The 16,511-nt window shown below is 34.7% G+C and overlaps 1 protein-coding gene across 9 annotated transcripts in view; it reads left to right on the top strand.

Annotated features, from left to right (window-relative positions):
• The first annotated feature begins 2,740 nt into the window (after positions 1–2,740).
• foxp1b (forkhead box P1b) overlaps positions 2,741–16,511 on the top strand; it is a 246,457-nt gene continuing 232,686 nt past the window's right edge. For 3 of the 9 annotated variants that reach the window (XM_055212476.2, XM_055212472.2, XM_055212473.2), the window contains exons 1-2: positions 2,748–3,149; positions 12,540–12,614. The gene's annotated coding sequence lies outside the window, so the exon portion shown is untranslated. Of the gene's footprint in view, positions 3,150–12,539; positions 12,615–16,511 lie in introns of all 9 variants that reach the window. The other 6 variants (XM_055212474.2, XM_055212469.2, XM_055212470.2 and 3 more) reach the window with 4 other exon arrangements.

Raw genomic sequence — 16,511 nt, 5'->3', positions numbered from 1 at the left:
TAACTATAAAAATTCATATTTTTTGTATTTGCATTTATTTTGTGACAAAATTGTAAATTTAGCTCATCTGCGTACCCTCTATGAAAGGATGGGTAAATTTTTTACACATTGTTTTGTGTTATCTTATTTAAAGAGGACATATGCAACCCAGTACCACGAAATTATGTACCTATAGTCACGCAAATTTTTGATTTTTTTCTGTGACATTGTCACGATTTTCTGCATTTTTACATGACCGTATCACGTATTTCTGTTTACGTGTCATTGTCAAGTATTGGTTACTCAACTGTTTTGTCCTATTTTCTTACCATTATCGCATCGGTTTAGGGTTAGATTTACATAAAATTACATCCTTACCCAAACCCAACTCTAACCCTAACGCCAGGCGACAATGGTTTAAAAATCAGAAAATATAAAAAAAAAACCGAAAACATAGTATAAACCAATACTTAAAGGAGACATATTATGAAAATCTGACTTTTTCCATGTTTAAGTGATATAATTGGGTCCCCAGTGCTTCTATCAACCTAGAAAATGTGAAAAAGATTAACCCAGTAACTTAGTTTTGATAAACCAATCTCTGCAAGCATGTGAAAAAATATAGGTCATTGTAATTTGGCTCCCATTGTGATGTCAGAATAGAATAATACCGCCCCTTTTATCTGCACTATTCAATCACAGCACAGCCATTTAGTGCAGCAAAAAGAGAGAGAGAGAGAGAAAATAATTCACAGCACAATTGAATTTCAATTGCAACGAACCACCATCATATTGTGATCAGTGTTTGCATTTCATCCGCTCATTTGCATTTTAAATGACACGCCCAAATCGGCACACTTTTGCTCACACCTACAAAGTGGCAATTTTAACATGCTGTAATTAATTATCTGTGTGGTATTTTGAGCTAGAACTTCAATTACGCACTCTGGGGACACCAAAGATTTAGTTTACATCTTAAAAAAATCTCATAATATGCCCCCTTTAAAGTGACATCCTAACGCGAACACCAAATCTAACCTTAAACCGAAGTGACAAAGGTTTAAAAATAGGAATCAGCAGAGTAACCAACGTGACAATGACACATAAACAGAAATGCGTGATATGGTCACGGAAAAATGCAGAAAAACATGACAGTGTCATGGAAAAGAAACAAAAATGTATGTGACTATAGGTACATAATTTCGTGCTACAGGGTTAACATATGATGAAAATCTGAGTTTTTCCATGTTTAAGTAAACCAATCTCTGCAAACATGTAAAACAGAAATAGGCTATTGAAATTTGGCTCCCCTTGTGATGTCAGAAAAGGATAATACCGCCCCTTAATCTGTACTATCAAATCACGGCACTGCCATTTAGTGCAGAGATCAGCTCATTTGCATGTTAAAGGACACAACCAAAATTGCACATTTTTGCTCACACCAACAAGTGACAATTTTAACATGCTATAATAAATTATCTATATGGTATTTTGAGCTAAAACTTCACATAGATAAAGATTAATTTGACTTAAAAACGTCTTGTGAAATGCTGTCATTTTGTTTTCAAATAAATAAAAGGGACAACACAAGATGTGTTAAAACAACACAAAATATGTTGTTCCAATAATAACACAGAGATGTGTCTAGTTAGGGACAAAACATTTATTCCCTTAACTAGACAAAAAATGTGTTGTTTTAACACAACCGTTTTAAGAGTGTAAGATGTACAATAATCCAGTGGGCGGCGCTGTTTATCCGCAGAAAACAACTGCACGAGGAAATTGACTTGGGCCCGTAGAGATGCGACCATGATAAATATATCGTCGTTCACAATTACTTGAATTGTGCATTTCAGTCCTTGATCAAGGACAGTCAGACCCCTCTCTCTCTCTTTTCTCAAGATCTTATATTAATGCTGCTCACATGTTAACCGGCCTATTGAACCGACCAATGATTATTCTCTTTATAAATGAGTAACTATCTAATTATATACTTTAAAGGCCCACTTCACATCTCTTTTCACTGCATAGGATCTAGAGAATGACTTTTGTATTCTTCTTCAAATACGTTTGGTTTATTTGGTTTAATGCGTTAAATGTTGTCGACTGTAACAATAAACTTCAATCTGTTTTAATATCCTACACACAGCCAATACAAGTTTTTCAGACACTGATTGTATTGAGTTTTTCTTTTCTGTTTTCTTTGTTTATTTTATGTTTGCATACTTTTACATTTAGCAGACACTTGAGAGCATTTAAAAAAAATTGAGACAGCAAACAAGTGTAGCCTAAGTTATGTTTATAAGTAGGAATAGAGTTGTACATGTAAATAGGGAATAACATAAATACATTCCCAAATGTATAATAATATAAACAACATAGAAAACAGAGGGTTTAAAAATAGTATAAACAAAGTTATGAATTGTTTTGCATTTTATTTGGATTTAATACAGTTTGATGATATGTAGTGTAATGTTATTGCACTTTAATACGAGTTAGCAGTTTACAACTAAATAAACAGGGAATAAAAAGTGGATAGGCTGTTGAAGACCCACATTTTAGTACTTCCCTTAATACGGGCTGTCCTTCTCCTGAACTTTCACCCCCACTTGTTTCATTTCATTGGACAAATTCGAGGATAAAATAATGACGTTTTATTTCCATCATCTTCACAACACAACAATGCATAATAAATTCAAGTAAATATGCTAAAATTATATATATAAAAAAAGATGACACACACACACGGGCTGGCAGCAAACTCCCCTCTCTAATCAAACTCGCATGTCTTTGACTTTCCTAACACACGCGCATTTTTGTTTTGCTGCGCGAGATCCGCAATGAATGTTGTTTACCCAAGCAGGTGGATGTGACGTCACGGACTCAGAACATCAAAAAATAACAACATCCAAATCCGCGATTCTCTCTCTTTTTCGTGCGCGTGCAAGGAGCGATAAAGTGTTATAACATCAGTAGCAGCTCGCGCTCGTGATCGGCGGAGAAAGGTGACGTGAAACGGACTGGAAACGGCTTCCACGCGGACTGTTTGCAGTTGAAGTTGTAATTGTTAGTTATTTACAGTGCACGCGCTCGTGGTACACAAGATCGCGTGAAGAGCTGAACTATTTTCGCGCACAAATTACGCGTTGCCGCGTCTCTATCAAACCCCGGTAAGTTCACTCTCCTCCTGCTTTATCAAACATTGTAGAGCACGCATGCACCCATAGTTTGTCTTTGTTATCTTATTTTACCCTTGTTTTTTTTTTCTTAACGACGCGATGGAGAAATAAACAAACATTATTCGCGAGTACAATGACCGCTAACTCGTAAAGACGGGCGGGCAATTTCTTGTTTTTGCAATACTCGCACCTTAAGATACTTTTTAGAAGTTAGCCATGTGGTTAGCAAGTTGTTGCGATGTTAATTTTGGATTGTAGGGACATTGTATCGTTTCATGTGCATGACAGCGTGACATTATGTCTTAAAGTATCGATAACGCGTATCAAACGTCGCTGCGCGTTCGCTATCGATGGCGTAAAAGTTTGCGAGCCGAGATTTCTTTGGGATCACGGTGTGTTGGATTGGGGGCTTTTCCCCACGTGTTCCCTCAACCACAAACAACAGTGATAGTACAGAAACTTCTAGTGGTGCATCTTTTTGTTTGAAGTTAAATTTAATGATATTCTTATTTATAAAAGTTGTACAACACGTGCATACATCAAAAGTTTTCTGCTTTTTGATGAGAGTAGAAACTTGGAGAATTAACTGTTACGTTAGTATAAAAGGCTGTGTTTTAAAACTTAGTAGAGAGTTGACTACCTAGTCAAGCTGACTAGCCTTATAACGCGCAGCAATGCTGACTAAAAGGGAGTTCAGCACGGTTTGAAACACAAATTGGTTTTCAACATGACTGTGTTGCCACATTTAACTCACAAATGTTATAGCCAAATGTGTTTGATTTCTTTAGTTGCCAGGTAATGAGTTTGTAATGCTAATAACTGATAAATATATTTTTAATTTTAAATATAAACTTTTTTTACACCTGCTACTTCAAACCAATTTTTTAGTATTAAGTTTGTAATTTATTAAATATTGCCTATAAAGTTCCCTTGTGTTAAATTATATTTTGTCTTGGTGTTGTACATTTAAAATATGTTTATGTATTTAAAATAATTTTGTTTAAACTATTTATACATGCAGATTGTCACACTTCTGTGTCAAAGTTTAGACATACGTATTCAAAGTATCCAAAGACATTTTTATAATGAAAGAGGAAAAGGATCATGTGAAACCTTCTGTGTTTTCTCTAGCAATTGTTACAAAAAAGCTACGTACGATGCATTTTTATATGGTGAAGCAGAAAAGATTCAAACCAAATTTACAAATCATTAACTTTAACTATTATGGCATCTCTCGTACACACCAAATCTTTATGTAATTTCAAAAAAATCTTGAATATTTTAAAAAGCAAAGAATGAGTTTTAACAGCCCGTACAAGTATAGCTCAGTTCCTCGGATTAGTCATTGTCTGAGGGAAATAAGGAGAAAAAAAGAATGCTTTTTTGTTGGAGCAGTAAAGTAAACAGCCTCCAACAAGCGAACCTTGACAACCCAGATTAAGGAAAACATTGGAGATCAAACAGCGCTGCTGCTGGGCCGTTGTCATGAGCTGCCCGAGAAAGAGAGAGAGGGAGAGAGAGAGAGGCTATTTGAACAGGCAGTGGAGTTTGTGTGCTCACTTATGCAGAAACGGACCTCTGTAAACGCAGACTGACCCGGGATTAAAAGCACTTGCTGAACTTTTCTTTGCAACTTTTCAGCTAAACGGCAAGAGGGCCCGAGTTATTATTTCATTATTTCTAGACTTAATGTACTCGCCCGATGCTTGAATTTCTCCATGTGGTTTTTTATAAATCTGGTGAAATAATAATAATATCTCATCAGAGGCCTGATATAGTTACCGACATGCGATTTGTCACTTCTTGGTATTACAGGAAAACTTGCATATTTTGCATTAGTATTTTCAGATTTACTAGTAATGGTGCAGAACGAGCACAATGAGTCAGATGCGGGGTGGTTAAGGCACAGAAAGGTTATTAAAATGTTACTTTAGTGGAGTAAAGGGCACTAATCTGCGATGATCTTGAACCCAGCCCTGAGTACTGTGTGAAATTGTGGGTATAGAGGTTGCAGTGTCCCGTGCCCTGCTGTGTATTCGGGCACCTGTTGTCGCTTTTTTGCGTGTGGCTTTCATGCTGGGTTGCCTGGTTGTGAATGAAGGCCATTGGCCAGATGCTGGATTGCTAAGGATGAGGATGCAGACAGTTTCCATGGCAACTCTGGACGCTGTTGATGTGCACCAGTATGTTGTTTAGTGTTAATTATAGCTTGCTGTTGTCACCTCAGTGTCACACTATGAAAGTATTTTATAATTTGCTTTTGTTTTGAGCAGTCGGACTGAAAGGCATCCTATTTTGTTTTATCTCAAACCCTGAATTTTAAATGTTGTAGAGTTTTTGGTGGATATGTGTACAATATGGAGAATGAAAAAGTTAAATAAAATTGATACTGGAATTTTATATTTTGTATTTTCAACAGTTTGGTCATACATGTAGTCATTATTCATTTATTAATACTATTTATCTACATTTTAATAATAATAATAATGAAATAATAATAACTATGCAATTAAATATAAAAATGAGCGATGTAGTGACCAAACAAATAGGCAGAAATTAATTTTGTATACATTTAATCTTCATGATGTAGTCACCTTTGGCTTAGAAACAGTTTTGCACATTTTTGGCAATCCCTCAGATAATTATATGCTTTTTAGACAATTTTGAAGTATACAGTAAGTTTTCATGTAGTATGTGTACTGTTGGCTAGTGGCTACTGATTTAACATTAATGCTGACTCGTCTATTAAAAAAAATAAAAAAATAAAATATAAATATATATATATATATATATATATATATATATATATATATATATATATATATATATATATATGTATATGTATATATATGTATATGTATATATATGTATATGTATATGTATATATATATGTATATGTATATATATATGTATATGTATATATATATGTATATGTATATATATATGTATATGTATATATATATGTATATGTATATATATATATATATATATTAGGGATGCATGTATATATTTAAGCAATGTTTACATGTGTATATACATTTGTATATTTATGTATAATTTATATTATATATAAATATAAATGCTTAATATATAAATATATTTTTTTCTTAAAATTATACATGCATGTGTGCATATTTATATATACATAATTATTATACACAGTTCACACACATATATGATGTAAACAAAAACTTTTATTCTGCTATAGATTAATCGCGATTAATTGATATGCATCCCTAATATATATATATATATATATATATATATATATATATATATATATATATATATAAAACGCAGACTCATGCGTTACTCTACACATTAAAACTGAAAAACTAAAGGTTATTATGCATTTAAATAAGTTTGAGTCGTCAGTGTGCTTTGTAAAGTACAGGAAGGTCTGTGATTCATGTTACCTTCAAAATGCATTGTTGATCTGTAACTGTAGTTGTACTGGATGTGCTTCTATTGGATCCTAAAGCCAGATGGATCGGATTAGAGGCTGGATTAGATGTCGAAACGGTGTGATACTCACAAGTCCCTTTTTGCCAGCTGTGAAGTTGACAGCTGAGCAAGGATCAGTTCCTCGCTGGTCTTGCCCAGAAGAACTGAAGATCAGCCGCCATATGTTTGGATGTCAGAAAATTAAGCTTTCCGTGGGATGACTGGATTTGTAGATCTGATTTGTTTCTCCCAGCCTTTTAATTTTGTTGAAAATTTGCGCTATCGAGTTAAGTTCAAAGGCAACCTGCCAGAAGTGTTCTCATCGTATTATTTTTTAAAGCAAATTTGTGCATGCCACATTTTTTCCACTGTATCATCCTACCAGTACAGATCCGTATTCCAGGGACTTTCACACCTGTGTTTTCCACCAAGCCAGTTCAACATGTGCTTATTGTTGGAACTCTCTGGTACTCATCAACTCTGTACTGTTTAAACTAAAACAATGTTGGTGCAATAAATAATTAAAAACAAAATATGATGAAATTGTGCTGGTTGACTCATATTGAATTGTTAGACATTTAATACTTTTCAGACTGTTGCCTCCTGACTAAATTATGATCTCGGATCTATATTTCATCCTGACAAATGAATTACCACAGTCGTTCGTTGCCCTCCATCATCTGAATATTGGCGGAAATATATCTGATCAAAGTAGTAAAAGGACATCATCAGCAAGTTTTGAAATTGTTGGTTTCTATATGACGGGTTTGGGACTAAAAGGGGTTGGGCTTGATGATGTCAGCTGGTGTCAGTGTTAGTGGCGAAGCATGCTGTTAGATACATGTATATATTTGAAGAGTTTGGTTCCAAAACGCAATGAATCCATTTTGACTAATTTCGGTAAAACGTGTTTTCTAAGAAAGTGACAAGATGAAAACCACAATTTTTTTCTGTTACAAACTTTCACATAGCAACTTTAGGTTATAATAACACAAAAAATTTAAATTCATAATTTGATTTTCAAAGATTGATTATGCCTGATTATTTTTTTCCACAAAATGCAATAAATCCATGGCAAGTTTTTTTCTTTTCAAAATGCAATCTATTAAATCAATATATAAATGTGCATTCATCTTTGGCATGTTATATTCATTTAGTTGACTAATGTTATACACTGATTAAAAAAATTAACATTAATGGCATTAATCAAAACACTTACTTTGTCATATTAAGAACACTGCTGTCATCTTTGGGATGTCGTCGTTGAACTTTTTTGACAGCGATCAGCTGTAAAATGTTTTGGTCTGGCTCGATTTTCGTTGACTTCGAGTAAAATAATGCAAAGTTTTTCATAAGATCTCCTGGGGTCAATGTGTAGCATGACAGAAGCTTGATGCTGTCGTCTGACAACAAGTAACAACCGGCATTTTTCCTTCGCCCGAGTGCCTCTCATGTAAATGATTTAATTTTGATGGCTTACGTTTCTTTCCCGTCACAGAAAACCACCACAGGTTTATCAATGCCATCAAAGTATTAATTTGTTTTGTTTGTTTGTTGATAATGAAGTACAAATAGATGAGGAAAACTAGGATTATGTGTGTATTCAACGCACCGCCGTTGTTGTTTACAATGCGTGGAATGGTGCGCTGGGATTGGTTGAGCGGATTTATAGCATTCTGCAAAAAGTGCGTAAAATTAAGAAGTTACTTTTTAATACTGACCTGATTCAAAACTGATTTTGGCGGTAACTAATTTTATTAAAATTGTTGTTTATTGTGTTTTGGAACCAAACTCTTCATATACAGTACAGTGCCCTCCACAGTTGTTGGCCCCCCTGTTTGGTGTGTGGTCGTGGACTTCTAAAAATTCTCCTTTTTATTTAAACAACATAGAACCCAAATGCAAAAAAAGACAAAAATCCAACCTTTGATTTTAGTACATTACTTTAGTGGTAAAGAATTTACACATTTAGAAAAAAAACTTGAAATCATGCGTTCCACAATTTTTGGCACCCCTGATATTAATACTTTGTACAACCCCCTTTTGCCAACACGACAGCACTAAATCTCCTCCTATAACATTTCACAACATTGGAGAACACAGAGAGAGGGATCTTTGACCATTCTTCTTTGCACAATCTTTCTAGATCATCCAGTGTCCTGGGTCCTCTCTTCTTTTGCTCGCCCCACAGGTTTTCGATTGGGTTGAGGTCTGGGGACTGAGATGGCCATGGAAGGACCTTGAGTTTGTGACTGCTGAACCATTTTTGTGTAGATTATGCCACATATTTTGGATCATTATCCTGCTGAAAGCCCCAATGACGACCCATCTTCAGCTTTCTGGCAGAGGCCCTCGGGTTTTTATTTAAAATGTCCTGGTAGTTCAAAGCATTCATAATGCCATGGACCCTAACAAGGTTTCACAGCATCACAGATCCTCCACCATCACGGTGGGCATGGGGTGCTTTTCGGCATACTCATCTTTTGTTTTACGCCAGACCCACTTAGAGTGTTTGTTGTCAAAAAGCTCAATCTTAGTCTCATCTGACCAAAGCACATGATCCCAGTTGAAGTTCCAGTACCGCTTAGCAAACTCCAGATGTTTACGTTTGTGAGAAAGGCTTTTTCCTTGCATGCCATTGCCTCCCAAACAGCTTGTTGGCATGTATAGAGGTTCTGATAATTGTTATGGAGACTTTGTAACCCCAAGAAGCCACTCTTTGATGCAATTCTGTGACAGTAAGCTTAGGAAATTTTTTTACTTCTCTAACCATACTCCTCACTGTGCGTTGTGACAAGATAAACATGGGACCTCTTCCAACCTTGTTTGTCACTGTTTCAGTTGTTTTAAACTTCTTAATGATTCCTCTGACTGTAAATACGGGCAAGTTAAGGCGAGTGGCTATTTTCTTAGCCATTGCCTGACTTATGAAGGTCGACACACATCTGCCTTACTTGAATGGTGTGTTCTATTGTCTTTGCCATGATGACAAATAGGTAAGAGAATTAGACCTCTTTGTCACATCATATTTATACTCCAGGGAAACAGGAAGTCATGAATTACTAATCAAAACTTCCTATATACCCTGACCAACTTTAGCAACTACAGAAAAATATATTTAAATTTTTTTTTAATTATTTTTCATAGGAATTGCCAATAATTGTGGAACGCATTATTTCAAGTTTTTTTTTCTAAACGTGTAAATTCTTTACCACCAAAGTAATGTACTTAAATCAAAGGTTGGATTTTTGTCTTTTTTTGCATTTGGGTGGTGTGTTGTTTAAATAAAAAGGAGAATTTATAGAAGTCCACGACCACATATTAAACAGGGGTGCCAATAATTGTGGAACGCATGATTGCAAGTTTTTTTTTTCTAAACGTGTAAATTCTTTACCACCAAAGTAATGTACTTAAATCAAAGGTTGGATTTTTGTCTTTTTTTGCATTTGGGTTCTATGTTGTTTAAATAAAAAGGAGAATTTATAGAAGTCCAGGACCACATATTAAACAGGGGTGCCAATAATTGTGGAACGCATGATTTCAAGTTTTTCTCTTCCAAACGTGCAAATTCCCCACCACCAAAGCAATGTACCCAAATCAAAGGTTGGATTTTTGTCTTCCTTTGCATTTTGGTCCCATGTTGCCTAAATAAAAAGGAGAATTTATAGAAGTCCACGACCACATATTAAACAGGGGTGCCAATAATTGTGGAGGGCACTGTATATGATGTGTATGTGTATATGTGTATTTATAACCTTAATATAATGTGTATTTATAAGTGTTTTTATAACCTAAAGATGCTATGTGAAAGTTTGTTACAGAAAATAGTGGTTTTCATCTTGTCACTTTCTTGGTATAGAAAACACGTTTTTACTAAAATTTGTCAAAATTTATTTATTGCGTTTTGGAACCAAACTCTTCAAATATATCCTCTTGCCCAGAAGTAAAAAGAAATCGTTTCGTGGAGGAGATTTGCGTTTTAAAGATTATGAGGGCCATGAATAAAAAAAAATGAAGCTCACAGATAAATAATTTATACCACAGTGTTAAAAAAACAAGTTTTTAATTTCAATTTCATTGTGGCTTTAATAAAAGATTTTAAAAAGCGCTAATAGCGAAACTATTGGATGAATCATGCAGAATAAAATCAAGAATGCGTATTAAGAAAGTAAATGGGGTCAATTTTGTTTTGTTGACCTTAACATCTGATTCAGTCAGTTTACAATTTCTAATGTCGTTTTTACTTTTCCATAGTTGTTTTTGGCTTGGTTGATAAGCAATTAGGGTATTAAAGATATGATTTTCTGTGAAGCTTCTTTAAAACAATGTGGCTTGTAAGAAGCGCTCTACAAATAAAGACTGCTTGACTAAGCCTGGCGAAGCTCAGCGTTCGGAATAGCATGTTTTGTCAAATGAAATCTTTATAAAGCACTGGGAATTATGTGAAAACTTGCAAAATGCTAGAGTAGATTCTAATGTTGTTGCCTTGTCATAAAAGTGTGTTTTGTCCCCGTCTGCGAGTTGTTTTGTCTCTGCTTATGTGTTTGTGAAAGGGACATCGCTTTAAGTACCCTCCAAGGGAATCGAATTTTTCCATTCTCTCAATAGCAGCCCGCTCTCAATTAGAGGATGTTTAATAAGGAAACCAGCTCGAGTACTAATTACCTTATCATAGCGTGTATGTTAATTAGTTCTGCACGTAGGTTTCCCTTTTTTTTTGTATTGAATAGTGAAAAAACTGATAGCGCTTTCCTTTTATCTTCTGTTTACACCTGCGAGTGTTTATTCTTAAACCTGATGCTTTAAACTTCCGTTTGCCGGTCTGAACTTAAGAATTAAGGTGATCTTAATTGACGTGTTGTTGCTTGTTTATTTGATATACGTAAAGCTGTATCAGACGGATCATTATGAAGGCACGGTAATTACCCAAAGCTCTCGGCCCGGTGGCAAAGCAGTCTCGTTCACATGAAAGCGTACGCGGGCTGTCTTATTTCCTTGCTGCTTTTAGAAATCGACTGAAAGTGAATTGATCTGAGTCATTGTCTGAAAGACGCTATTGGATGCGACCCAGTTCTTTCAGCATGCTCTCAAGGCTGTGAACTACAGTGTTTTTATGTTTTGTATCTGAGCTTGACGCTATATGTAGGGGTTGCCATCCAGGTGGCTTCTTTCTTGGTGCTTTAGTTTAGCCAAGCGATAAATGTTTATTCGAATGCCTTGACAGCATTATTTCAAGTCCAGAAAGTTTTAGCACACTTTGCATACGATTATTCAAACTAGGAGTGATGTTTGATAAAATATTGAAGGCTTTTAAAATAAAGTGGAATTTCGAATAGACTTAGACTTTGTTTCTACTTGATAATCTTTTAATTTGAACCCTTTATTTTTGGTCGTGTAAAAAAAACGGGTTTCACTTTTGTTGTTGGTTTTCAGTAAACTACGGCTTTCCTGTGCAAAACTTCTGCTATAGTGTCGAAAATGCATCTGAGAAATGTACTTGGGGATTACTAGATAATTCTCTAAAAGCATTTTGATGTTAGGAATGAACATAATGTACGATCTTCAAAAGCGTTGACTGATCAATTGTCCAAAACAGATTAAACTTCATAGCTTGAAAATGAGAGAATCAATCTTATGATTTAATTTTATAGAGCTGCGAAATGGGAATTTTGAGTGCATTTCTGTGTACCTGATATACAACTGTTTACAGTGATTGAAAGGATCGTTTCCAGCACTTTTTGCTTACAATTTTGCTGGTATTCATACACTGAATTTGATTTCTCTGATGTAGTATAGAGCAAATCTCATGGTTAATAAAAAATGACTGCCTGTTAAAAAATAAAAGCCTTTACTTGATTGATAGTCATAAACATACTTTTTAAAGACTTTTAGTTTTGACTAGTTACATTGTTGATGGTTGTTTATTTGTGGTTTCAGACTTCTCAGAGAAGTTAAGGGGATTTAAGCAGACAGACTGCGATCGTCACAGCAGCTGAACCTCAACCTGAGACGGTAAGAAACAACTTTTATGTTATTGTTACACTAACTCAGTTTTGTAATGTTTTTTCCACTCTGTTATTTTCTGGTCACCCTAACTAGTGATAGATATTTTTGGACAGGTTGGTATATCATTGTTTTGTTTAACATGCTAATTTGCATGAAGATTACTATAACATAAATCTTATAGAACAACAGGATTCATTTTATATCATAATAACAATATGTATCATGATTTTCTTTTTCTTTTAATGAGGTTTTTATTTTATTAAAATCTATAATCTTATTAACAATATCAAAATCACAAAAAACTTATACAAGCATAAAAAAGTAAAAGATACATAAAAAAATAAATAAAACTCAAGCTCACTGAAGATAAACAGTCAGTGATGAAATAAGGATAAAATGTATATATTTATATATCTTATGAAAGGTAGAAAAGTGATTTAGTCAAGAGCAGTGAGAGGTTTTCTGATTAACATGACTGACAGATAGGAGCAAAATTAGATAACTTCCCCTTTAGGACCAAAGTCTGGATCCAATATACTTTTACACATGGGTTTTCTTTCTCAGCTGTTTATTTTCTCTTAAGACCCAAATAGTCGTGTTTATGAGGATACTTGCAAAGTCGAAAATGTGTTTTTAAGGCCAATAAAGTTTCAATGATTAGGATGTCACTTGATTTAAAACTGCAGTGCTTAAATACTTGTACAAATGTTACGTTTTCGCTAGGGATGCATATCAATTAATCGCGATTAATCTATAGCAGAATAAAAGTTTTTGTTTACATCATATATGTGTGTGAACTGTGTATAATAATTATGTATATATAAATATGCACACATGCATGTATAATTTTAAGAAAAAAATGTATTTATATATTAAGTATTTATATATAATATAAATTATACATAAATATACAAATGTATATACACATGTAAACATTGCTTAAATATATACATGCATGTGTGTGCATTTGACTATACAAAGTTATTATACACAGTACACACACATATATGATGTAAACAAAAACTTTTATTCTGCTATAGATTAATCGCGATTAATTGATATGCATCCCTAGTTTTCGCTCATGACATGAGCATACAAGCTTGATAGAGACACTAGCCCAAAATCTCTACCTGTTGACACATTTTACCAGTTTATCCCCCACCCCTATTAATTTTCTCAATTCCCAGAGTCAATTCCAAAACAGCCTTGTCAGTAAATAATGTTTTTAAACATTTGTGTAAAATGTACTTTTATTTCCAGGGCTCCAGACTGCCACCAAAATTTGAGAGTGTGCCACTGAATTTTACATCCAGTCGCACATGTGCAACCAGTAAATTTGACCTTTTTTTGCGATGTGACAATGAATTTGAAACAGCAAATTGAACTTTCTGCATCTATCATTAAATTATGTATTAGTAATACAGTGGAAATTAGTAGAAATGTAAATATTTGGTTAGCATGTTGATTTACAGTGTGTGCCCCTACATTTTCTGGTTGCGCCCCTAACATTTTCAGTTGGGGGCCACTGTGCTCCTAGTGAAAAAAGTTAGTCTGGAGCCCTGATTTCAACATTAAGAAGCAGTTTCCTGGACAGGGTTTATTTTAGTCCCAGACTAAAATGCATGTTTGAGCTGCCTTAATTTAAAAACATCTTGCCCTGACGTATATTAAAGGGATAGTTCGGGCAAAAATTATATTAAAACCACGATTAAACCACCTTAAGCTGTTCGACATGCATATGCATTTAAAAAATTTTTTGAAAATGTCTTAGATCTTTTAGTTGTTGAAATGTAAAGTTACGGGTCCACTACTTTAAGTTAAAAAAATGTGAGGGTAGTCCACGCGGTGTTGTTGTAGACATATCCATATTTAAAACTTTATAAACGAAAATAACTAGCTTCCGATAACGCCACCATCTTAGTCGCGTTCGGATTCAAGATAAGCACGTACACAGTTTATGGAGGGTTCTGTGCTGCTACTTTGTGCCTCCACCCTCCGCATTTGTCATACGTCACTATTATGTAAAGCTGCTTTGATACAATTACCAAATTGTGAAAAGCGCTATATAAATAAAATTGAATTGAATTGAATTAAGAAAGGTGCGTACACTACGCTGATACTCTCTCCTGAATACACATAGATATATACACTAGATATCACCTTGGATACAGCAGTTCATTGGATCAAATGCGTCAAATAGAGCCGCCATCTTGAAACAGGGGAATCCCGCATCAGCGTCATTGTAGGCAATGGTGTAACAGAAATAAAATCACCATAAATCGTCATGAATGCAGTGTTTCCCATACATTGATTTATTTGTGGTGGCCCACCACAGAATCAACACTGGCCCCCACAAATAGAATTTTCATGATTCCCATTTACATTTTTATTTCACTATTTAAAACAGCTTAATTCGGCTTAAAATATAAATTGATATTTAATACAGATCAAATACAGATACAGATCACAGAGTAGAAGTGAAACATATTTCAGGTACCAACACTAGATCAAACGCAAACACGACATGATGACGTCACATATATGCTAATTAGCGGGTGACGTCATCACCTCCACAGTTTCCTCAAAATCCTGTGGGAAACACTGGAATGCGATTTTCTTGGTTTTCTTTTGGTTCGTTTCAACAGTCAGGCATGTATTAAGCATTGAGTCCAGAAAAATGTAAGTTTCGACATTTTGAAAATCTACTTTTTCTAACTATAATGTATAGTGCTAGTAGCCCTTACAGCCATACGCAGCACAAAAGTCCGTCATCGTCCATGAATTCGTAGTATAGAGATAGCAGCGTTACCTAGCTACTTCCAATGACAAGACCCCTGTTCCAAGATGGCGGCGGTTCTGACGCATGCTTAGAACCCCAAGGTGACATCTAGTGTATATATCTATGCTGAATACAGAGGAGTTTAATATGGCAGCGCTACCGGAAGCTAGTTATTTTGGTTTATAAAGTTTTAAATATAGATATATCTACAACAACACCGTGCGGATTACCCTCAGAAGGCCTGTGTTTATAATCCTGGAGCGGTTGGGATTTTTTGGGGAAGGATAAATGCAAATTTTTTGGACTTGAAGGAGTGAACCCTGTAACTTTACATTTGAACAACTAAAAGATATAAGACATTTTCTAAAAAAAAAATGAAAATGTGTTCATCTGAAAAATGATCTCGGACGGCTTAAGGGTGTGTAAATCATGGGTTTAATATAATTTTTTAAAGGGGACATTTCACAAGACTTTTTTAAGATGTGAAATAAATCCTTGCTGTCCCCAGAGTACGTATGTGAAGTTCTAACTCAAAATATTATATAGATAATTTATTATAACATGTTAAAATTGCCACTTTGTAGGTGTGAGCAAAAATGTGCCATTTTGGGTGTGTCCTATAACATGCAAATGAGCTGATCTCTGCACTAAATGGCAGTGCCTTGATTGGATAGTGCAGATTAAGGGGGCTGTATTTCCCCTTCTGACATCACAAAGGGAGCCTAATTTCTATGAACTATTTTTTTCACATGCTTGCAGAGAATGGTTTACCAAAACTAAGTTACTGGGTGTTTTTTTTTTACATTTTCTAGGTTGATGAACATGGAAAAAGTCAGATTTTCATGATATGTCCCCTTTAGCATTTATCAGTGCCATTGTTTAGTCTCAAGATTCACACCAGTAATGTAAGACATGTTTGGAAAAAAAATAAAGGCTTAGTCTGGGATTAATCTAAAACCTGTCTGGGAAACCCACCCCATTGAGTTACATCTTAATTGCTTTAATTAAATGTATAACGGTGGCCTAATAAATGTTTACACAGAACCAGTTGTGTTCCAAAGCAATTAAAGTACAAGCCTTGTTTCAAGTTAAAGTTATTGCTCTCGTAAATTACTTTTTCTTAC

Source organism: Misgurnus anguillicaudatus, chromosome 8 (assembly GCF_027580225.2).
Source record: "Misgurnus anguillicaudatus chromosome 8, ASM2758022v2, whole genome shotgun sequence".
Lineage (NCBI taxonomy): Eukaryota > Metazoa > Chordata > Actinopteri > Cypriniformes > Cobitidae > Misgurnus > Misgurnus anguillicaudatus.
Note: the sequence above shows the minus strand (reverse complement) of the source record. Positions and strands in the feature narration are given on the sequence as shown.